We start from the raw sequence: 24,447 nt of genomic DNA, 5'->3' as shown, positions 1-24,447 counted from the left end.
ACCTACAGGGAAAAATAACATTCAGAAAATGAAATGTATCGTTCTGACCTAACTCGTAACAAAAGCAGGTCCATTTCTGCTTTTAGGGGCCACGGCAACACTCATAACCTATTTTCCACACCGCAAAAAGCAGGGGAGAGGATGAATGGAGCTGGTTGAGTGGAGAGCGCTGCCAGGATGCAAAAATTGGTCACCGGCTGTGTTCAAATGACATTCTAGCCTAGATGGTGTGTAATCAATGGCCCGGGGTCAATGTAATCACCCGGGGAGATTAGCGTGCTTTCAGGGAACACACAGGTTTCCAGGCTGATAAGCGGAACAGGGCCTGTGAAAACATGATGACTCAGTTAAGCCGAGTTGCCACATATTCTGCAGCCTTGACCGTGATTTGTGACTGCAGCTGAGAAGAGGTTTGTGAATAAAATACTGGAGGCCTGGGACGTCGACGTTTTGGCAAGACAGATGGGATGAAACGGGAATCTGAGGCTAGGTTTAATCTGCAGTTGGCCTCTGATCAACAGGACACAGCTCAGTGATACACGTGTTTGCTTTTCGATTGTGGTGAAGACTCAATTGTACTCTATTTAGCTCATTGGATTCCCCCTACAACATACAAATCCCTAGATCAATGAATGGATTGCTGTTGGAAGAAGTACGTTGGTGTATTTGAACGATATAACCCCATATTGTTTGTAGCATCTTTAATTCAATTATTCTGATGGCTGGTTTTGAGTGAAGTTAAACGATTCCACTGAAACCAGATGTTGCCAAATTAAGGAATTTTACCTTAAATTGAATACTCTACCAGTCTACAGCAATAAACATGATTTCAAAGAATCGTGCTCAAAAATATTGAAGGAATAATTTGAATGGGAGCTGAAATAAGTATTTTATTCTATTGAAAGAAAATCAATATGAAATGACTTTGTTAACTGTTTTAACTCTCAAGACCTAATTTTAATCGAATTTGATCTACGGTACCTCAGAAGACGGAATAAAGGAAAGAAAGGGGTTTTCACAGATACTACTCTTTGAATTCGAATTTTTATTTTCCATGTGGATGTTTAATGAATGCACCATGGGTAAGCGGCACTTATTTTAAATGAGTCCATACTTTAAATTGCATTACCACACTTCGTTAAATCAATGAAAGCAGATATGTTCACTGCCTGGCAGGCAATTTGATTTTCATATTTTACTGAAATGAACAAAAATGATCAGCAGTTATATGAAGAATACATAATTGATGGGGTACAAAACTGAAGTTTGAGAGAGGGAATTTCTTTAATGTATCAATGTGTTATTCCTGAGTAAAAAATGTTGTGTTGAATTCAGAAACATCTCTAGTATGCACAGTACAAGCCAGTGTGTCCTGTTCAAACGGCCTCCTCTCACATTCAGTGTTGCTGTGGAACGTGAGCTAAATGCCTTAATAGTATGTAAATATAAATGTTAATGTGACGCCCCCACTGAGTGTTGGTGGTCATTCAGTTTTGGGTGGGAACAGCAACAGCAGGCGCTGGCTGAATGTTTCTGCTGCTTTTAATGGCTCTAATTAAAATGACAAATACTGTTACACTGCAAGCAAGCTGCACACTGAACAAAAATTGGTAACTCCTTCAAAAAGTTTGGATATCTGTTCTAAACAAAGCCTTTCCCGTGGGAGGTTGCAAATGACAGATGTGACAAGGATGGCGGGGAACAGAAGAAACCTTAAAAAAGACCAGTGGTTGGCTGAATGCAGCCCACTCATGTCAGAGTCTGCCAATCAAATATGAGATGAAGTTAAAAAAAACTTCAACGATATGAGAACGAAATGACAAAGAGAGAGAGTCAATTATTTAGATTAAATCCTTTGTTCATATTTAAAGTGAAATGAATTTAGTGGTGTAATGCAACAAAGAGAACAAATACATTTGGTGATAAGAGCCTGTGGTATTTTTACCTTGTCCATTCTTTGTATAGTTTAAAAGGAAACCCATGAGAGTCTATTTTGAGAGTCTTTCTTTATGTAATCACTAAAAATGAACAGAAATAGCAACAATATAATACAGGAGGCACTTTAAACGTTAACCCAGTTTGGATCAATATAGCATAGATGTTATAATCGCCCACTTTGTTGTTTTGACCAAGGGTTGGTGTTAAAGCTAGTTGTTGAAAATCCAGTACCTGTAACTGCATGTCTACGCGCGCTAAATCATTGCCAGTCAGGTGACCATCCTCAAACTGCTCGCTGTGTGTAGTAACTATAGCCATATTCGTTATTCACATTCATTATGATATGTTTACGATTATAATGACACTTTTGGGGAAGTGGCTTTTAAGTGAAAGGTTTGTTGCCAACTTGGCGACTCTCTCTAGATGTAGTGACTTCTGGAGCTAGTGCTGCCAGCTAGTTTTATTGAAAGAGAGTTGGCATCATTGGGCTGGGTTATCTCTTGGCTTCTCCAATGTTACGCTTTAAACGATTTACTGTTGGAATATTCATCTACCCCAAATTATGTACCCAACTGGTCCTGACCCAATACCAAGTAGGTTTTTACTAAAAACACTGAAAATGACCAATGCATACATATAAATGTAAATAAATAAGCCAACAGTAATGGCATAGAGATTAACACGCATTATGTTGGGTGGTTTTCTACTCTTGGCTATACTGGGAATAGTTAACCCTTCATATTTACTGTGCAGATACAAATGTACCAATACATACTAATAATGTGCTGACATGTTTCTAAAACCCAAAATGGTGTATAGCTATATAAAACAAAGACAATGTGCAGCATTACACAAATTACAACTTGACCTCAACCTTTTCTCGACAGCTCCATGTGAGATAATGGATTTTTTGACTTCCTTTAATAGAGCTGTGGGGCATTTGAACTTAAGTTCAAAGCTTCTCCAGGCAGGACTTTCGAGTAAAACACATCTTATCTAAAGTGGCTTGTGAAGGGCAAAGAAGGTTGGTTCAGATGCTTTTAATCCTCCCTCTTCTCAAACGAGCTTCAGTTGTCTGGTCTGACCACAGGGTGGATGATAAGCAGACTGTGTAGATTTGCTCACATCATAATGCAATATTTGTTTATCTTTTTTTTATATTCACTATTTACTTCTTGCCGCCATCTGGAGCCTACAGTAGCATATTAAAACCTGATTTGGGGCAGCTTTATGAAGTGGATTTTTCCTTAAAAGTGAGCTTGTGAATTTGACATACATGAATACGTGAATGTGCAGCATTTAGTGTGAGGAAGTGAAAAGTAAATGTTCTCCACATTCACTGCATCAGCAATGTGACCCATTTTAACAAGAGTAGCATTACAGAGCACTGGGAAAAGGGCAACAATTATCTTTGTATGTGTCCATGGTCACACCAATGTGGACATAAAGATATAAAGCTTTAGCAGATTCCAGCCTGCACACAGTGACTCAATGAGAGGCGATGCACCATTTGGCAACAGCAGAGGGTGGGTGTTTGATTTACCAGCAGCCAAGTCATAATTTAAAAAGGTTGAGCATTCATCTGCCGTATGGGCTTTTATCACCCTGCTCCATTCTGAAAAGAGGACCTTAAATTCATATTGCAAACCAAGAGTCCTGATTCTAGTGCAATCTCTGACACCCATATAAGGTGAACTTCCCAGCAGATAATAAAATGGAGACCGTTCATATCCAAAAAAGGGCACAAATGGTTCTTTGTTCAAATAATGGGTATTTTTTTTGGCATCTGTTGTGATTACATTGTATTCTCCAGAGTAATTGTTGAGTTCTGGGAACACAACAACATTGCTGCAATGAAATCTGGTGGAGCAAAAAATACCAGGTAATTTGTTGCTCGGATCACTTGTGATTAAGCCAAATTCAGCCAAATTATCTAAACAATATTTTGGAAGTAAAATCATAATTGAGTGCACCCATAATGTTGGTATGCCTGGCTGCAGAGGAAAACTGAATGGGTAAAACCACAGGCATCATGCCGAGAGCTTTGTGTTTTGCAGGTTGAACATTCAATTGGTTGCGTCTGGTTGTGCTTGTTGCTATGGTCTTGCTTGGTGCCCACATTATTATTTTTGGCAGCACCTAGAAGCTGTTTGACATATTTTTCATACATTTCACGTTAACATGTCTGTCATATGGATTGTCCATGTTGTCATTTAGTTGTTTTTTATTCTCTACAAATGAAATCTAATGCGTGTTTATCTTCTTCTTCCCCCTGTCAATGGGATTTTCTGGTAGTTTTTCCATCTCCACTGCAAAGGTCTAAAAAGAGAAGGTGTCGGATGCTGTACAGATTGTGAAGACCCCTGAGGAAAATGTTGTGGTATTGGCAACATAAATAACATTTGATTGAAATGATTGATGGCAGGTCAAAGTTGGCCCAGGAAGTCTTTAACTTTATTTGTGTTTAAAACCTGTCTTATCAAATCACTGCTTGTGTAGCTTTCCAATAATGTATTTGTGTTGCAAGAACAATGAAAATAAATACAACTAAAGACAGCAATGTGCATATTTTGTCCTGCGCCTGGAGGAGTATGATTTGACCATAATAAAAGCATTTAATCAAATCCATTCAGTTGGCAGGTTAGAACATTTAAAGAATATTCATCAGACGATACCTTTATTGGCGAAATTAAATGTTCCATCACCATCATAAAACCATGTCTTTTTTGTTGAAAAATAAGACAAGATAAGATAAGATGGACCTTTAAAAGCATCTAGTATTCTCCATGCAGACTGACCACATAGAGGGAGAACATTTGCTTTTGAGAAGAGATTACAGAGGCTAATAACTAATAAGAATGTGGTTGGTTTAAGTGTGTGTGTGTGGTTGCACCGTTGTATGTGTGTTAATGAGCAAGTGTAGAGTATATTTGTGTTGTGTCTGCAACAGTCAGATGCCCTTTCTAAATCCAAACTAAATTTCCTTTAATCCCAGTAAGCAATTTGTGAGTTCTTGGAAGTCTTTTGTTCTGCAAGGAAATACAAGCTTAACGGAGTTCATCTGCATTCAATCAGCAAACACCGAGAGGCAAAGATGGGACACATAAGCTTTGTGTGACTGTATGTCGGTGAGTGCGTAGTGTGTGTGTAATCTATACGTGGGAGTCATTATGACCTCTTTGGTCAGGGTTACGCAGCCACAGAAGGCCACACCCTCTTGGGCCCATGAGAGCTTGGCCTATAGGCATACAGTATTAAGAGACAAACTGCTGGCATCACTGAAGGAAAGCTCTACACCTGCTTGTAAAGGAGGGATACTTCAAAGGTCAAACTCTACTGTATGATGCAAACACATGTTTAAAGGTCCCCTATTATACTGTTTTTCATCAATATATTATAGTTCTCAGATATATACAGAACATATCTCTGAAGTGTTTGGCTCCAAATACCAAACAGATCATTGCAGCATCCCATAATCCCCTCTGTTTCAGCCCTGTTTCAAAAGTGCTGATTCTCTGTCTGTGACTTTAGATGAAAATAAGGAGCCCCTCCCCACGCCCCTCTGAGAGATATTTGGTTAAAAAAAACACAATGGTGCTCTAGGAGGAGATTCAGGTGATAAGGTGGGGGGTGGGGGGTTACCTTGGTTTGTTATTGGCTAATGGTTACACAAGCCAAAACATCATTATGACATCATAAAGTGGCCAAAATCTGATCAGCTCATTTTCAGACAGGTTTGTATATAAATGGATCAGGACAAAAAGTGAGCGAATCCTTTTTCCTGAAACTTTCAGAATCTCTTAATGCAGAGGGGACACATGTTTATGTATAAAAGACACGAAGAAGTGGATTTTGCATAATAGGTGACCTTTAAGGTGAATTATTCAATGCAATTGGGTAATCTCAGTGGTGAGAAAACATCAAATAACTACAATTATTTTGTGTATCATTGGCATCATTTTGTATAGAGATGAAGGAACAGTCATTGCACCCACATTGTAGGGTAAGTGGTTTGGTTCAGGGCATCTCTGATGATGTTAAAGTTAGAAAGATATTTACTTCAATTATAATTCAAGACATTTCCAGGTAAACATGTCCTGTCTTTTGCTTCAAATTAGAATTGAATATTTAACCAAAATCTATTATATTTCTCTTACCTTAACCAGGTATTTTAAGAGTTGAAACATGACTGGAACATTTATACATTGCAAGTATTGTATTGCAATAATGACTGGAAACAAATGCAATAATCTTTTAGTGATTACGTTTATGTTTCTTTCAAATGATCTCTTCTTTTCCAATATATAGTGTACCAACATCCTTTTCTAAAAGACAAGGTCAACTCTGTCAAAGGATAAGTGGTTGACATTTGCCTCCGCAGTCCACACCACCACACAGCTGGTTGAATATCAGTTCTAGACTGTCTAAATAAAGTGTGACTAAACATGAAATTATAATAACCTTTTATAAATCAAGTATGAATGTCTTTCCCAAGGTGAAATCTTCACAAAGGTTATCACTGTGAATAACACAATTCACCATGTCTCTTACAACCTAGCCATCCTATCTCTCTATTAAAGACTGAAAATCATCTAAAAAATCAAAATAACATAATGAAACCTCAAAAAGCAGACATGGCCAATTAATGCGGTGACTGACGCCATTAATTATCAGAAGAGGAGAAATGGGCAGCGAGGGAGGAGAGGTCAAAGAGAAGAAGATGAATTTGCAGCGAAGAATGCGAGCGCACTGGAACATAGACACCACTGCAGGATCGCATAATTAAGGATTTAATGGACTCACTAATGACTGTAATAGTCCGCCTTTCGTTTTAGGGGGTTTGAGAAACACATTATGGAAAAGGCAAAGTGGTTTTTCAAATTGACTGAAACAAACCTATTATTTCAGAGGGTCTGTGCTGCCAGGGACTTCAATGTCTGACATGCTTACAGGTACAGCATTTCATTAAGAAGGCTACTTATTCAATAGAAAGGTGCATTATAGTTCATCCATAAACAGTCTTTAAACTCTTATTATGTGCATTTCTGGTATAAATCTTATCTGGCTGACAAAATACCTTCAGTGAATCTTGATCCTGCCTACCTCATTCATGAGCCTAAAAATATGAATTAAACCAGTGATGTGAGGTATATCAAATTGTTAATATCAGATGGTCAAATCAAGAAACAATTCTGCTCTTTTGTAATGTTAAACATGACATTTAACAAACCTTATCTGTATTAAGTTTTTTCACAACACCCTAGAACTTTTCTTTGCAGGAAGTATAGAGAGTACATTATCTAAAGTCACCACTGTGAAGCAACATGTAGTCCATATTTGCATAAATTGAGCTGGAAATGCTACTGCAGCACCAAGATAATACGCCTGTTATTCTCTCCATTTGACTTGATTAGCAAAGCCAGCTGAGTGAAGCAGCTCTATTAAACATCCAGCTCGCTACCTCACTGTAACTCAACTCTGTTCAAACGCAACAGACAGTTAGACATCTGAAATAACAGAAACCTTGTTGGGAAATCAGTTCAGTGGCCTGACACAAAACAACCCAACTGCACTAATTGACCTCACCGAGCTACAGCTCCTGTCAATCCAACAATTCACACGGGGAAATGATAAACACATACAGTTATGGAACATAAGCCTCTCTTTAGGGTATTTCCGATACATATTTAGTATGAAAGCCTTGTCCGTGTACCATATGTGTCAGTCCGGATGCACTCAGTGTTTCAAGAGTTATAAAACTCAAGAATTAAACACAATGAAACTAAATAAACACTGCGTCGCTAATCTCACATACAAATCCGCTCCTTTATCTCTCTCCACTGACCATACTGTAACTGTTCTGACCAATATGCTCTCACCATGACATGTGGAAATATAATCCCTAACACACTGTGGTGCACAAATTACATAAACAGAGAGATTAAAATGTGCATCCCAGGGCCGGTGCAAGGCAATAGGCAGAGAGAAATGGTGTGTCAACAGTCGACAATGACCTGTCAGATTAGGTTTTTATTTCTTTAAGATGGCACTTAGTATGTTTGACACAGTAAAGGTCTTATGTCCCCTACATTTGAACGAAATCTCCAAAGTGTACTTAAAATATTTTAAATAGTGTTGTTGGATATTTGCAGTTGTAACCTTGGTCATCTACGTCCTTGGTCAATTGTGTTTGGCCATGTTATCGATTCATTCAGTGTAAAACATGTCTGCAGTTTACAAGGTCATTAAATGCAGTAATTCACTTACAATTATCTAATAAGGAAAAACAGGCTTGAATTCCTCAGATGAGTCATTCAGGCAAGAGATGAATGGAAGTCTTTTGGTCTGTCTTTATCAGCCACAAATACGCTAACATTCACACATGTTATACTGTAGTAGAAGCAAAAACACAAGCATTTGGAAAGTGTGTGTTGCAGCTTCATATCGCTGCAAATTGGCTTCACAAGTCACAGATTGTAAAATGAGGTTCCTCAACACTCTTACTGCCAAAACGATGCCCTAGTGTCTTCATTAATGATGCTCAATGGCCAACAGTAAAAAAACTGTGAAAATATCAGGCAGCTACCCAAAAACAAATATGTGTAATGACATGAATGTTAATTTAGGTGTTGCAGCCAACAACTATTCCTACTATCAAACCCCAGAACTATTGGGGTTAAATATCAGCTCCCTGGTCACTAATACAATGTGTTCGAATTCTACAGTTATATCAAATTTCTGTGCACTGCATAAAACGTATTAATGGTCCAAGAATATTGATCAGGAACACTCTGGTTTTACCATCAGATATAGTAACTAGCACCGCACTCAGCAGGTGTTGTCGCTGCCAGATGCTACTGCTAAGCTAATGATTTCAACAAGGATTTTGTCCCCCAGCCTCACAGGCATGTGAGCACAGCAAACTCTAATCTCTGAACAATAACAACCAATCGTTGTCATTTGAGATGTGGTAAACCCTTCTCTTGCGCTGTGGGATCTGGAGACGACTTTGAGAGCAATTCAAAAAAGCACAATTACCTTTGAAAACTTGTGAGTAAATCAGGTGAAGCAGCAAAAAGTTTAATATTAACAAGTTTAACACATTGGCAGATGGATGAAGGTGGGTCACAGTGGGCGGTGTTAGAAGTATTTGTTGTTCTCGCGTCCAGGAGAGAAGCTTAGAATCAAGAGACTAATGGAGTCTCCGGAAAGGTTCAAATGAGTTTAGTTTAATTAAATGGCGTGGTGATACAACAAGCAGAGGGTAAGAGGAGAGACAGAGCAGCTGTTGCCTCGCCGGGGTGAAGGGGTGAAGAATAGTCCCGAGACAACGCTCGTCAGCTGGTTATATCTCCCCCGTTGGCTCCTCCTCAAGTCCGGTTGGCGTTGCCTGGGTGACCTCCCACCACGGTCTTCAATGTCCGTTATCGCGCATAACAGAGGATTCAGACGTTGTACATTCATTGCATAACTCCACACACCTCTTCTCCTCATACTCTCTTGCATGACTTTTATTTAAAGTGGACCTATCATGCTATATTTGAATAATATAGTGTAGGACCATACCTATATAAGGCATATTTATACTTTTTTTTTTTCAAAATACCAAACAGATCATGCATTTTAGCCATGCCTCATTTTGCTCAATTTGACATTTTTTTGCTCTGTTTTAGCAAGGGCTGATTCTGTGAGAACAGCACCACCTACAGGCCTGGCATATGTACTACAGCGTCTCCAGCGCTTTCGAACGGCAATGGCCGTGGCTGTCTCCTCCTGATTGGTGGAGTTGGCCCAATAGCCGTAGCGCCACTTTCCTGACGTCAAGACAGTGTTCAAATCTGGATCAGTTTTTATCAGATCCATTGCAGCCCCTTTTTTAGAGATTTGGGTATGGAGGAAAATAGAGAGGGTTGTGTTTTCTGACACTTGGTGAGTTCCCTGGAACACCGGGGACACATATTCATGTATAAAAGACGTACAAAAGTGCATTTTGCATGATAGGTCCCCTTTAATGCATTTTAACGGCTGTAATAGTTACTTTTGTAATACTGGGAATACTTTACGGCAGCTCTCATTTACGGTTGGCCTGGAGTCGTCATAGCTTCCTACGTATGTAAACAGAACTTATTCAAATAAACTGTACCTTCATTTAATATTCAGCAATAATAATATCTCGACGTCTATAGATGTAGTGTTAAAGTCAGTAGGTTTTGGTGTGCAACACTTCGTGTCATTTTCACTTTATATTCACATTTCTAGAAAACGTAATATTAGCCACATGCTAAATGCTAACCGGAGATGAAGGATTTTCAGAATAAAAGCTTGGCGTTGAGATTTTGCGAGAGCTTCCGTTTTATTTTAGAATAAAACAGCTTTTAAACTGACGGTATGTTTAAACTAATATTATGCCATAAAACATTGATTTTAATCTCTAACAGCGGGGCTAACATACATTAAGATGTGCAATCTCTACACCTGTTATCCCAATTCGACTTCTTTCCTCCCCCTAAAATGTGGTGGCCTTCTATTTCAGACCAGTTTCACCTCCCTGATGGTGTTTGACCTTTGCTGAAAATGTTGGAACCCCCGTTATTGTTTTCCTTGATCCTCTTGGGAGAAACTGACACATTTCTTCCAGCCTGAAGACCTCTTGAGTTTATTGTCCATCACCCATATCGATGTGGTTCACTTCTTCGAACTGCTGACAGCTGTTGTTTACAATATGCTGATGGATTTGTGACCTCTTCCCTCAGGAACCTTTCTTCGATGTGTTGCTCTTTGGGGGTATCTAGTTCTGGTATGACACCTCCATGCTGAGCTCTTCCCTGAGCATTTTATCAAAGCCTTTACACATTTTGACTCCTTTTAGTTCAAGAAAAAGCTTATTCTTTATCCCAAAAACCCTGGGTTGTCAGATGTTGCTCTGAAAGGGCAATCACTATGGTGGAGGTCACTGATCTATTTCTGAAGACCATGTTAGTCTCTATGGAGGGCATTATTGTTGTATGAGGGGTCTCTGTGGGCAAAGACTTACAGTGTTTCTACTGAGCCTCTGGAAGTGCTGGGGGAGGGAGTTGTTGGCTTATGTGTGCTGGTCTGCTCTTCGAAACTCTCTGGCAATAAAAAGGCCCTTTTCTGTCATTAATAAATACTGTGTATCTATCTTTTCTAGCCTCTACATTAAGAAGGGATTCAGATTTTTTTAATAAGCCATTTGAATAGGACATAACATCCAATTTTCTGGCACAATTTCTCCAGTATGCCTTACAGGGCACCAGGGGACATTTCCCCCCTAATATACAAAAGATTGAAAATTGACCCCCCCCAAAATATTGTCATCCATCAACACAGGTTCAAGCTCATACTTTTCTCATTTTAATTACACTCAGTCAGTGGAGGGAGCATTCATTGTACTAAGCATATAAAGGATACAAGAAACAAAGACACTCTAGGCGTGCCTCTTTGTGTGTGTGTGTGTGTGTGTGTGTGTGTGTGTGTGTGTGTGTGTGTGTGTGTGTGTGTGTGTGTGTGTGTGTGTGTGTGTGTGTGTGTGTGTGTGTGTGTGTGTGTGTGTGTGTGTGTGTTGTGCACACTTTCCATTAAATAGAGACAATGGAGCGGGGGGAAACAGAGGCAAACAAAAAGTGGACTGATAAGATGCGGGTTTGAGGTGAGCACCAAGACATTGTATGACTCAAACAACACATCCATAATAATATTGCTGACAGCATGTTACATGTTGCAATGAAATTGATCATTTAAACGTTTGTTCTAGGCGTGAAAAGAAAGTTTGTGGAACTTCGATTGCAGCCAACTTACATATCTCTAGATAAGGTTTTCAAGTGAATAAATAAGTGGGCATCAGTCCAAATATGGATTCATAAATGAAGTTATAAAAGTGCAAAGTTGTGCGCATGGACAATTATTAAGAGTTGCTTATGGATACAGAGTACAATGATGTGTGAGGGGGAACACAAAACGAGTGTGAATCACAGAGCTCCGTGATAACAACTGCAGCAGAGGAAGATATGAGCCAGAAGACAATGTAAGACGGTTCAATGTTTAGTGGGACTCCAGGGTGTTGTGTCACAATTGACTTTGACTGTCCTTTCATGGTTGATTTAAGTCTCTCATGTTGGAGATAAATAAAGACTCAGAGGCCCTGAGAAGTGCAGATGTGAAGGTTATTGATAGATACACGGGGGGGGGGGCTGACATAACCTTATACTGTAATTACTGTAAAGGTAATCGCATCCCTGAAGCAAAGTAAATATGCCATAGGTGACTTGTGGATGGACACTCTCTCTCTCTCTCTCTCACACACACACACACACACACACACACACACACACACACACACACACACACACACACACACACACACACACACACACACACACACACACACACACACACACACACACACAAAGAAACACACACACACACAGGTCACTGAGCTAACATAATGAAATAGGAGAGGGAGAAAAAACAGCACTTTCAATTAGATTATCTTTTTGACTCTAAGCCAGAACATAACGGATTGTGCATAATACCCTGAGTCTATCAAAGGTAAATACAACATGAATCCAGACGTAGTGATAGCCAACTATGGGTGTTACTGTGAGGATGACAGATCCTGTGTAAGCTGAATAACCTTGATGGTCCTATTATGGGAACAGATATGTACATGTAGAGATAATTCAGTGTAATTCCACGATGAGGTATAAAGAGAGGCAGGGCTGTGAAGACAAAGCAGTCTCTGTCCTTGTCACACACAACCACAAGGATGGATCAATAAAAGCTGAAAAGTGGCAAGAGAGGTCATCAGTGGTCTGTCCTTCAACCCAGGGAAAACAAGGACATCGAAGTGCGCTTGTTTTGGCAATGGGCCACACCACACATATAGAAAAGACCTGGCAACCACAGCCTGTATTCCAATGAACCATTAGTCAGTCCAGCTGGAGTGCCTCACATATGGGCATTTCAGCATCTGGGAACCCATAACTGTCCCTGGTAAAATATGAATCATAATAAATGTATAGTGGGATTGCAAGTGGGGAAATATAACATTAAACATATATCTATTGTGTTGAGGGTTTGTTATCCATGTGTCCTTGGGTATTATGTGTGCAGCTATATATTCACTGCTGTTCCTTACATGCTGAAAAGCACAATCCTATGATGAGCTTTCCACATAATGGCCAGCTCCAAATAGAAAGGGAAATGTAACTGAGGAGTTTATTTGTACAGTTTCAAACCCACTCTTTCCTTCAAATGAATAGATAGGTAATTCATATTGTAGAGAAATAATTTAAATTGGTTGTAAAGCATAAAGCAATCATTTATTTTTCTCTCCCATTTATCATTTCACTACTTCATATGTACCGCTCCAAATCATTTTCATTTCCCACTAAAATAACATGTTTCTGCAGTGTGTCTAGAACCCCTGGGCAGTTTTAGCTCTTGTGAAGTCTGAGATTTCTTCAGACTGTCATTTCAAGTTCTTACAATAAAAAAAACGATAGACGCAAATCCACCCTAAAATACCACCATTAATACTTAAAAATGTCTTCTGATGATGTATCTGGATATATACTGTCAGATATTTAAAAGGAAAAGCAAAAACAGCATCAGCTTCCAGAAATAAAACATGCTGTCAGCACTAATTCATCTATTTAAAGTAGCATCTTAGACAAAAGCATCACTAGATTAAATACATGTATTACTGTGGACAGTATGTGAGAGTGGGACTTTTTTTTCAAGACTAAATTATTCTCATCCAATATTAGAATATAAAAGTGTAAAATATGAGTTAGGTATACAGTGCAAAGTCCCTATGAAGTGAACTACTGGCTAGGGCTGTGCGATTATGGCAAAAATCATAATCACGATTATTTTGGTCAATAATTGATATCACGATTATTAAATACGATTATTCATTGACTTTGAAAACATCCATTTATTGAACTTTTAAATACAAATAATAATTTGAACAGTATCTTTTTAACTGTTGATTTCCCTGAGCGTATAATTCAACTGAAAAACCAATACAAAAATTAATTAAATAAATGATACATTTATATCTACATTTAAATAAATAATATCAAAATAATAAATACCAATAAACAAGATCAACAAATATTTTGGAGCGCACTTCAACAAGCTACTAAACATATATAAATATGATAAATAGTGCACTGTCACAATCTAGCAAAGCAAAATAATCGTTGTTTTCGATTATGTTGTTTTCGTAATTGTGGCAGGCCAAAATCGTAATTGCGATTAAAATACGATTAATTGCACAGCCCTACTACTGGCTACTCAAGGTATATTTCCCTGGAAGGATGTTTAGTGCAGCATGTCGAAAGAACATTTGAAAATGTTATTATAAAAAAACATATTATAAATGTTAATGTACTACAAGTTCTTCATAGTTTATCTTGTTAACAGGCAAGCTTCTTTATCGTCTCACCATAAAACATTTCACATTTTAAGTAGAGAAAAAGGTAATTCCACTCAATCCATACTTGCCCTTTAAGGCAGGGGTTCCCAACCTTTATTGTGCCAAGGACCGGCAGATACATTAAAAAAAAATCGCGGACCGGTTGTCAATTTTAACTGATTTTAATATTTACTCCCCACCAGCAGGTAGCAACAGAGGCTAATTGTATGTAACAGCCTGAACAAATACTAGAACAATATGCATCCAAAACATATTAACAAAGTTTAAAAAAGAACCGGTGTCATTTTTTGGTTTTTCGGAAAACCAAAAAGCCGACGTTATTCAGTTTTTAAACCAAAATGGGAAAACAGATAAATTAACGTTTTGGTTTTGTTTGTATGATTTACGGATAATCCAGTGAATGATGGGAAAACGTGGAGAAGCCGCATTATGAACACTGGCATTTGTTTTCAGAAGATATTATGATAGTGTCGTTCGTTCCGGTGCACTCCGACAGCATTAGCACTACATCGAGATTAAGATTAAACTAATTTATTTTGGGAACAGCCGCACATATGGAGTTAGCCATATGTGTGTAAATTACTGTTCATAAACATTTGAAAACAAATGCCGGTGTCGGACAGACACAAACACACCGAACACACAGAGCTGAGCTGAGCAGAGCACATACACACACACATCATGCGCCTTGGTGACTGACTGGACATCTCCTTCATAAAACTAATAAAAGAGGGAGTAATCGGGCAGTTCGATGTGTGTAGAGGTGTGTGTAGACTGAGGTGTGTGTAGAGGTGTGTGTAGAGGTGTGTGTGGTTAACATGTAGCAGCCTGCAGTCACTCTTAAGCTGTTCTGATGAAGTTAAACACAGCGAAGGCGGTGCGTAAAAAGGCACAGCACTTTACCCACTGGTGCTGCACTTCTCAGAGGTGCCTCCGGATGCTGCAGCCGTTTTAAGAAGTGAAGGAGGGTTTCCTTCTATAAAACAGCTGCGGGCAGCTGATACCGTGAGAGTCCCGGACATTAATTCATAGATCAAGGCAGACTGGTTTACTCTTCTGTTTTGCCAATCCGGTGCTTAAACAAATAGCTCTACACCCCTGGCCGACATGTCCTTAAAATGAAGTCCGAGTTTGAAATATATCTCAAATAATGTATGCACCACCATTTCCCCACCCATAAACATAACAGTCTGCAATCAAACGGTTGTCTCCTGTGCGCTCCTCTTCCTACTTGGCGCACCGGTAACATTCTCGTGCGCACGAGAGGAGACCTTAGGCTGAGCCGCCGAATCCCTCGGGACATCATAAAAGCCATTTTCAACGGTTTTCTGGTGAAAGATTAACTAGCTACTGGATGAAATAATATGACTGGTGGCATAGGTGCAAAAATTAAACACTTTTTGAAAAAATATTATGATAAAATATTTTTATATATTTATAATTCTGCAAATATTACGATAAACTCACAGCTATTTCGCGGCCCGGCAGTAACACCTCTGCGGCCCGGTACCGGTCCGCGGACCGGGGGTTGGGAACCCCTGCTTTAAGGCATCTAGAAACACCAAATGTCTCCATGAAACATCTTACTTGGCAAAATTAGCATTTAGTTTTTTATGACTCAATTAAGCTTCATTAGGTTCAGCAGGAACAAACAGAGAGGGTTGTTGAGCACGGTGGCCACTTATTACATTCAGATTGTCGGACTGGGAGAGCAAGTCTCACTTACAAGAGGCAATATTAATGAAGCGTGTAACAGAAGACCCCCCCTCACCTGAAACACACACTTATGCACAGAAACACTTTCCATGTTATCTCATATCTCTTTTAGCTGTATGAAAATAGATAGTAATTTAACACTAAATGTTTTAAAAAATCTGTATTTCTCTCTATCTGTGCGAGTACTGTATTGCACAAAATTAAAACATTGCATCAGATTGTACGTTGGTCCCATGGTGTGTGTATCCGTTTGCTAAGGCGTTACAAAGACAATACACACGGTAAGGAGTCGTTCTGCACCAAAGTAGTATTCGTCACAGTAATAACTTTTAAAGGTCCAGGCTGACTAAAAGACTCCCTTTGGCAAAAAGTACCACCGCACTGCTTGTCTTCTTGGTGACATCGCTCCCACGTTGTGGCATTTACTGTATAGGCAGTGCATAAAATGGTTTTGTTGTGTAATGAGTTTGTGGAAAATAAAAAATCCTTTTATCAGATATATTGTTATCGGCCTTCAGCATGGAAAGATCTAACCTTTTGAATATCAACTTGTGATGAAGTATAATGTAACACGTCTTTGTTCAACAATTCCAAAGAATAATTATCTCTAAAACCTACTGTGTTAACACATGTGTCTGACATACCATAGGTCTCATGATATTAAACATGACAGAGGAAGTACAATATGTGTTAGGCATACACACAGCGTGCACCATGAGTGTAATTGTGTAAAAGTCAACTTTTGTACTCAATGTTTATTTTCTGGAGAGGATGTTTAGTCCAGCGTGTCTGAAGGAGCATTTAAAGGACTGTGACAGGAAACAGACACCTAACCGCGTCACTGCTGTGCCTCCCAGCATCCCTCTAAAGAAAACACTGGCAGTCTTATTCACATCCTCACACATTTATACAAGGCAATTCATGCATTAAAGTGACACACAGAAAAAAGAAGGTATGATGAATGTTTGCAAGCATGTCACACTCTCACACTCTCACACACAAACAGAAGCAGATAACTGAACAACCTCTACATATTTTACAAAGGAGTTTATTCCAAGTGACAAACCACATGTGTCACGTTACGATGCCAAGTCCCTCACTATCAACTGTTTACATAACAGCTAAGTAGCTTCATGCTGCAAAGCACCACATCACTAATCAAGCCTCTATTGGCTACCACCCAACGGTAGCTGAATGCTTGTTTTTCTTTAAGCGTCCTAGAACGATACTGTGAGAGCAGTCAGAGAAATAAAGAGCTGCTGAGCTGAAACTCTATAACGCTCTTCAAATCTGAGCAGAGCTGTAAATTCAGGAGGCGGTAATCTCTTTAGGTTCATCACTACCTTTCACTCTACTCTTATATTGTCTTTAGATATGCTGTTTGAGAAATACCATAATTTCTGAACCTCATAATGTTTCATTTTGTTTGATCGCATTTATGACGTTTTATTACACCGCTCCCCACATTTCCTATACAGCAGAAGTTTGGGGACATATCATGTGGTGATATTCGATTGGATGGATTTTTGCACCTGCTGGCCACCAATCCAAGAATTCCTCTAAATCCATTTCAATGCAGAAACCACATTGATGCACATAAACCAAGGTTTCACATGATAAACTGCATAACAACCATAAACTGTATCAAATTTGGAAGTCGTCACCCATACTATACGTTTCTGAAGACCATTGTGAATCTTAAATTCCAGCTGCCATCAACTTGGCCTTGTCAACGCCCCTTAACTAGTGGCTAGCAACCTGACTTCCAGAGTTTGTCGCTTGAAAACCTGTTTAATCTGACCTTGTCTCTAAATAATTACTTTTCTTTAAGCTAGTATTTAATTTGCAACCAAACGCAATACCTTTTCTTTTATCAGAAGGAGTAAACACCACACTGAACGAAGAAAAGTTACTATTTAAGATATCTGAAAACAATCTTTCGCTATCCTTAAGAAATGTTGTTGTTGCCTAAAGAATACCAGTCGTAACTGAGCCGGCCAAACCTTGTGTCAAGGTCCTGCTGTGTGTACACCCTCCATCCACCCACTCCAACTCTGATGCCTTCTTTCACTCAAAAAACATTGCCTCGGAACACAATAAAGGTTAACACCACAACGTAACCTTTTTCTATGTAGTGGACATGCAAGATCACTGCGAGCTCATTTCCTGAGTGCTTATACCATGCTGCAGCCTACTTTCACAGCACTGGGATACTAAGTATATATAAACATTGCCTAGATCCATCTCCTGCTTTAGCAAGAAAAGTCAATTTTGCGGAAGTGGTTTTTCACATTGGTTGTGACAGAGGCTGTGGGCCACAGAAGGTATTTGAATATACTATATGTAACGTCTGCAACTCCCAGGATCAACATGACTAGGTTAGCTACAGTAGAGATGAATGAGGTGAGATGGTAGAAGGCTGAATGGAGAAAAAAAGCACACACACACACACACCCACACACACACAGATGGCTGCGGGGCCTCACACATGAAAACACATGCAGTATAACACTGCAGGACGCACAAAGCTTACATTTTTTTGCATTTTCACAGTGTGACAAAATATTTTTTGCTCTTTATCCGTTATACACAAACTGACACTAGGAAATAATTACACATTCCTGCTCTATCTCTCCGCCGACCTTGGGTAATACCCTTTTGACAAACAGTCAGCAGGGATCAGGGTGGAGGTGGATGGAGAGAGAGGGGGGGTTGGAGGAAGGATGGATATAAACAACCAGATTAAGGAGACAATCTGCACCATAAATCTGCAATATTATCTTCTGGAAGCGGCAGGAAGGGAAGCTTGTGGTGAGCGGGGCTGGCCCCAAGAAAGCCTGTGACGTTTCTTTTCTCATCTCCGCCGTACTCTCAATTTAGGATAAAGCCTATCATTTAGGTCTTTGTAATCAATCTTCAGACTCGCAATACACTCAGCTCAATAGTGTCCTTCTGAGGTAGAAAAAGAGGGAGAATATAATCAGTGTAGAAGCCCTTTGCAACCGAAAGAAAAAGCAGCACTTGCATTTTGATGTTACTTTAAGATAAGCAGAGAAAGAAAAATCCATTTTAAAGTCCTTTGCCTCATTGTGTGCAGCTGTTGAGTGGTTTTGTTCGCTCTGAATAGAAAATCCATCACTTTTCGGCTTTTACAAGCAGCTGTTTGTCCATACATGCACATGTTGTATGTGTCTTTGAACTACCTGTACCAGATCATGTGTATCCTCTATGTTTTTGGTTTGTGCACTTGTTTCAATGCACAAACTGAAGGGTGTCTCCCGGCACCTGCATGCTTTAGAAAACTGTGAACCGTGCTAACTGAGGCGTTTACCTCGGAAAAGAAAGGAGCACCTGAAGTGGAACAGAGGGGAAGCAAAAGGGAGAAAGAAAAAGATCGGTTGAGAAGAATGTAATTAGCCCAAGCTTGGAAATTCGTTTGAGCTGGGCAATTACCCCTCTAATCATCAGGTAGTAGGAGAGAGGAGGAGAAAAAGAAACAGAGAAAGAGGTATAATCATTAGCGTATTTGTGCCGCAGACCACAGCGAGAATAGGAAACCCAAAAATCACAACATTTTCTCCCAAAAGAATGGTTTTATAATTTGATAACAAAACAATAGATTTACAGCTGCAGTTGGCAACATAGCACACAACATGTGCACTTGAGCACAGAATAAAAAACAGAACAAACCACAACTCATCACCACAACTAGAAAACAATTACAGAAGAAACAGCGAGTCACTGATGGCTGAAATGTAGGTCTTAAAGCTCTCTGCTGCGGTCTGTCTAAACATCCAGAAATGTAAATGAGGAACGGTCACACTTAGTTTTTTATCCTGACACCACTGACTACGCCACAGAAGGTGCTCGGTCTGGCTTGTTTACTCCTTAGAAGCGCAAGAGCTATACTGTAGGTGCTGTAAGAATTATCTCATATTAGAACTACTGCCTTATTACAATGAAATAACTTAAAGTGGACCTATCATGCTATATTTGTATAATATAGTGTAGGACCATACCTATATAAGGCATATTTATACTTTTTTTTTTTCAAAATACCAAACAGATCACGCATTTTAGCCATGCCTCATTTTGCTCAATTTGCACTTTTTTATCCATGTTTTAGCAAGGGCAGATTCAGTGAGAACAGCACCATCTACAGGCCTGGCATATGTAGTACAGCGTCTCCAGCGCTTTCGAACGGCAATGGCCGTGGCTGTCTCCTCCTGATTGGTGGAGTTGGCCCAATAGCCGTAGCGCCACCGTCCTGCTGTCAGGACAGTGTTCAAATCTGGATCAGTTTTTATCAGATCCGTTGCAGCCCCTTTTTTAGAGATTTGGGTATGGAGGAAAATAGAGAGGGTTGTGTTTTCTGACACTTGGTGAGTTCCCTGGAACACCGGGGACACATATTCATGTCTAAAAGACGTACAAAAGTGCATTTTGCATGATAGGTCCCCTTTAATATTTGTATTTAAATACGCTAACTTGATACCACTTAAAGGTTTGTCTAACTTTGCTCCATGCAACACTTTGTTTAATAAGAGTTTGGCAGATAAAAACATTGTATTACAAGCTCTCAGCTATTTTATTCTGCAACACTTCTAACAGAGATCATCGTCAGGCATTGTCAAATGCAAAATTGTTTGGCAGAACATGAGACGAATTCTAACTATTTAACTAACTACCTCTGACTATAAATACACCAACAACTAACAATAAGGCCTAAAGTGGAACATAATTGTCTTTTTTTTAATCAATTAGTCCTAATGAGTGATATTCCTGCCCGAGTAAGCATGACGTGACTATTCTTGTCATTATTTTATACAGAGCCCTTCATCAACTCTACTTCCATTGTCATTTCTGGTCATTATTGCTCAATACACAATTGTGTTGTTGTCTGTAGCCTGCAAATCCAAAAGCAAAACCAATAAGAGTATTGCATATTTGAATCATCTTCCATAGCCCAGTAGCTTTGGTGACGGATGGCCACGAACAACAGAAAGAGAGACAGAGGGGCTCGGATAATGGCATCTAATGGGCTGCTCTTGAAAGGCGGCCAATGCATGAAAAGATTCGGTCCCTGATTACTGACATTAACCAAAGAGTTCAATTTTCCCCTCGTGGCTTTCAGCCTCATGATTTCTGTCCTCATCTCCATTTATTTTGCTCTGTTTTTCTTGAGATGTGGTTATGTTTTTCATTCACTTGTTCCTTTGTTGGTATTTGTATGCACATTGAATGACACACTACATCGACTAAGCTTACAATGCGCTCAAGGTTCTTGTTGACAAGGGGAATTTCTCAAAACCTTACGCATTTAAAAATGACATAGACAAACAGTATTGTGGTTTTCATAATCCAGTATGTAAGTGGTGTTGCCATTTTGAACGTACAACTTCAGACTGCCGAAGAAGAAATGCCATGCTTTGAAGCAGAGGACAAAATAAAATAAATATAATTAATTCCAGCCATGATCAGTGGAAAGTGTAGGCGTGACAACCTTTATAAATGCACTTCAATTCCACCAACTCTCTGAATACGCTATGATTTCATTGTGGATTTTTGCAAAGATCTTAGTGAATTGCACTTGTTTTGCAATGTGGCTCGTTTGCATAGAAACTGGATCCTTTGAATTGGTGCAAATAGCACAGGAGCACGAATATGATATGTGCTATGACATGTAGTCAGGGATGCATGTTTTGTCTTTGCAGGCACTTTGAGAAATACATTATAAGAAGTGCAATCCTTTAGTACGCTCCTCAGAGGATGAAGAATGGAGCAAAGTGGAGGAGACCAGGCTGTAGATGCCTGAGTCATTACTGCCACTATAAACATGTACTGTAGCCCTGCATAGCCTCAAAGACGGGAGCCTGAGCAAACATAGCAGCCCTGTGAGAGAGAAGGGAGACACACACAAAAACACACACACACACACTCAACAGAGTTGGCAACTGGGCAGACTGACATAAGGCCATTTAAGGCTGGAGGCTTGCCTGGATCAGATGGCAAAACACTTAAAGCTTTTAGAAAGTGGGGCTACAAGGAGTGACCAGTGTAGCATATTTACAGGCTTAAGTAAAAGGCTGTTTCATTCAGTGCGGTATTCAGGCGCCTGTCAGGGAATACAAAGAGGCGCACACACCATCTACTTGTCGCTTTGTCTGTGAACAATCACTTTAAGTGGTGATGCTTGAGAGATCAATCCCTTTTTTGTAAACATCAGAGAAGTGGTTGGCTCCTGGCAAATTGATTGAATGAAATTGCTCTCTGGCAATTTCAGAAGCACAAGATCAAGAAGTGACACATTTTGAATCGACCGTTCACCAAAACCATACCCTGTCCAATCACAGCTTAACAACCATAAATAGCGGGTATACAAAAAAAAGATGAAACACATCCAATGTTAACGACTTTGTCCTTCTCTTCAATTCATTTTAGAAAGTTTAAACTCCAGCATCTACTAGTTAGGATGCTGCTACTTTCTAGGACAGGTATATTGAGACAAAATATGTTAGCCACAAAGTGCATATTTAAGACATCTTTTAAAGGTTTTTCTCATTTTAAAATAAGTCAGTGTTTTCAAATAATGTATAGATATGATGTTAGCCTTTTTAGCTAGCTAACTAATATAATCTGCCAGTGACAGGTCTCATTTCAATATTGACGGTCAGCCGTTATAATCAAGAAGCTTGCTATTCTCTGTACATCTGTCTAGAATCAAGGACTAAAGGTTGAAAGGAAACCAGAAAGAAAAGGAGTACATTGCATGTGCTCTGCATGAATGAAAAGTTTGTCAGGCATAGCAACAGTAACTAAGTGGCTTAGCATCTGTTGATTGTTAAAATATCACATTAGTGACCATGTGATCCAACATTTCTTTACCAAAATAGTAACAGGCAAACTGTTTCCAAACCCACGTAAAACACGCAAACAAAGACCTAAACAGACCTTCTTTCCTTTCTTAACCGTCTTTCTTCCGTCTCTCTTAACTCCCTTTCCTCACAAACTCTCCTCTCTGCCATCCCTCCCTCTGAGAAGAGGGCTATCTCTCCCTCCATCTACATGTGTGAGGGGTTGTACTGGTGTGTCAGTAATGACAGTGTCCCAGTGTTCCTCTCTGCCAATTAGCCCGGCCGTAATTACACAGACGCATATGGAGCTGTCAATCACTCGCTCCTCCACACAGGAACTCACCCACCCAGCAGAGAGAGCGAGAGACAGCGCCAGTGGGAGACAGAGAGTGAGAGAGAGAGTGAGTTTCCAACAGCTCACTCTATACCACTCCAAACGACCACACACTGTGCCAATAAGTATCATGATGAGAGTTTCGTTCAATTACTCCAACTGTGCGGCAATCCCACAGTTCGCAAGAAAATGCTAGGAAACAACATTAGAGTGCCACTACTCCAACCTATTATGTTTTCATGCCTTATCTGGGAAGCAATTACAACACAAAGAGAATAGGTGTTTTGTTTTTTTTGTCTTTAGAGTTAGATAGTTCCAGATGTTGACATGTTAACCAGAAGGGCACTTGAAGAGCGCAGACCACTGCCTATGCCATTTCCATAATTGAAAAATAATGAGTGGTCCAGATCTGCTCCATCCTTTAATGGGTTCTCCTTTGGCCCATGCTACGCCCTTCAACCAAGTTCCTTGAAAGTTGGTCCTGTATTTCCCATAATGCTGTTGACATACAGACAAACAGCCAAACCAAAACATAGCATCCTTGGTGGAGGATTTGTTGATGAAACTAAAACTGAGAACATACTGTGTTGCACATTTACCACCCATGCCACCATTTAAGGATAAGTTTAGGGATGTTTCATATTGTTCATACAGTCAAAGAGTTCCATGACAAAGGCAAAAACAATGTATTCATCCTACTTATTCCTACGTGATATAGAGCTCCATTGTTGTCCAAAAACTATTCAAAGAGCAACAATGAGCAGACTGTTGTGACATGTGACATTATCTTCATTATAATGAACAAGGGCAGTGTTGTTTATTTTGATTAAATCCTACTTTACGCTGTCCGGCTGCAGAACATACGCACTACAGCACCCAATGTGTATCAGTCCTCGTCTAAATCTATCCATATATCATCTAAAAATAGTCCTTGAAAATTGCAATGCTATTAACTCCTGTTTGCTAAAAACTAGAGTGAAAAGCCGTTTAAGGTAATTGCTTTAAGTATAATAACCTTTTGAAGGCTTTTACCTATGAAAAGACTAACAGTTTTGGGGTTGCCACAGACAAGTCAGAAAGTATTAAAGAGACACCCAATGCTATGTTGTCTTTTCAGGCAACTGGATGTTTCCATTCCATTT

General features: G+C 39.5%; 1 protein-coding gene across 2 annotated transcripts in view; it reads right to left on the bottom strand.

Annotated features, from left to right (window-relative positions):
• The window catches only part of pde1cb (phosphodiesterase 1C, calmodulin-dependent b), a 66,777-nt gene that overhangs the window by 26,275 nt on the left and 16,055 nt on the right, over window positions 1–24,447 (bottom strand). The window lies entirely within an intron of this gene.

The sequence above is a fragment of the Trematomus bernacchii genome, unplaced genomic scaffold (genome assembly GCF_902827165.1).
Source record: "Trematomus bernacchii unplaced genomic scaffold, fTreBer1.1, whole genome shotgun sequence".
NCBI classification, from domain to species: Eukaryota; Metazoa; Chordata; class Actinopteri; order Perciformes; family Nototheniidae; genus Trematomus; species Trematomus bernacchii.
This window is presented reverse-complemented; position numbering and strand designations above follow the sequence as displayed.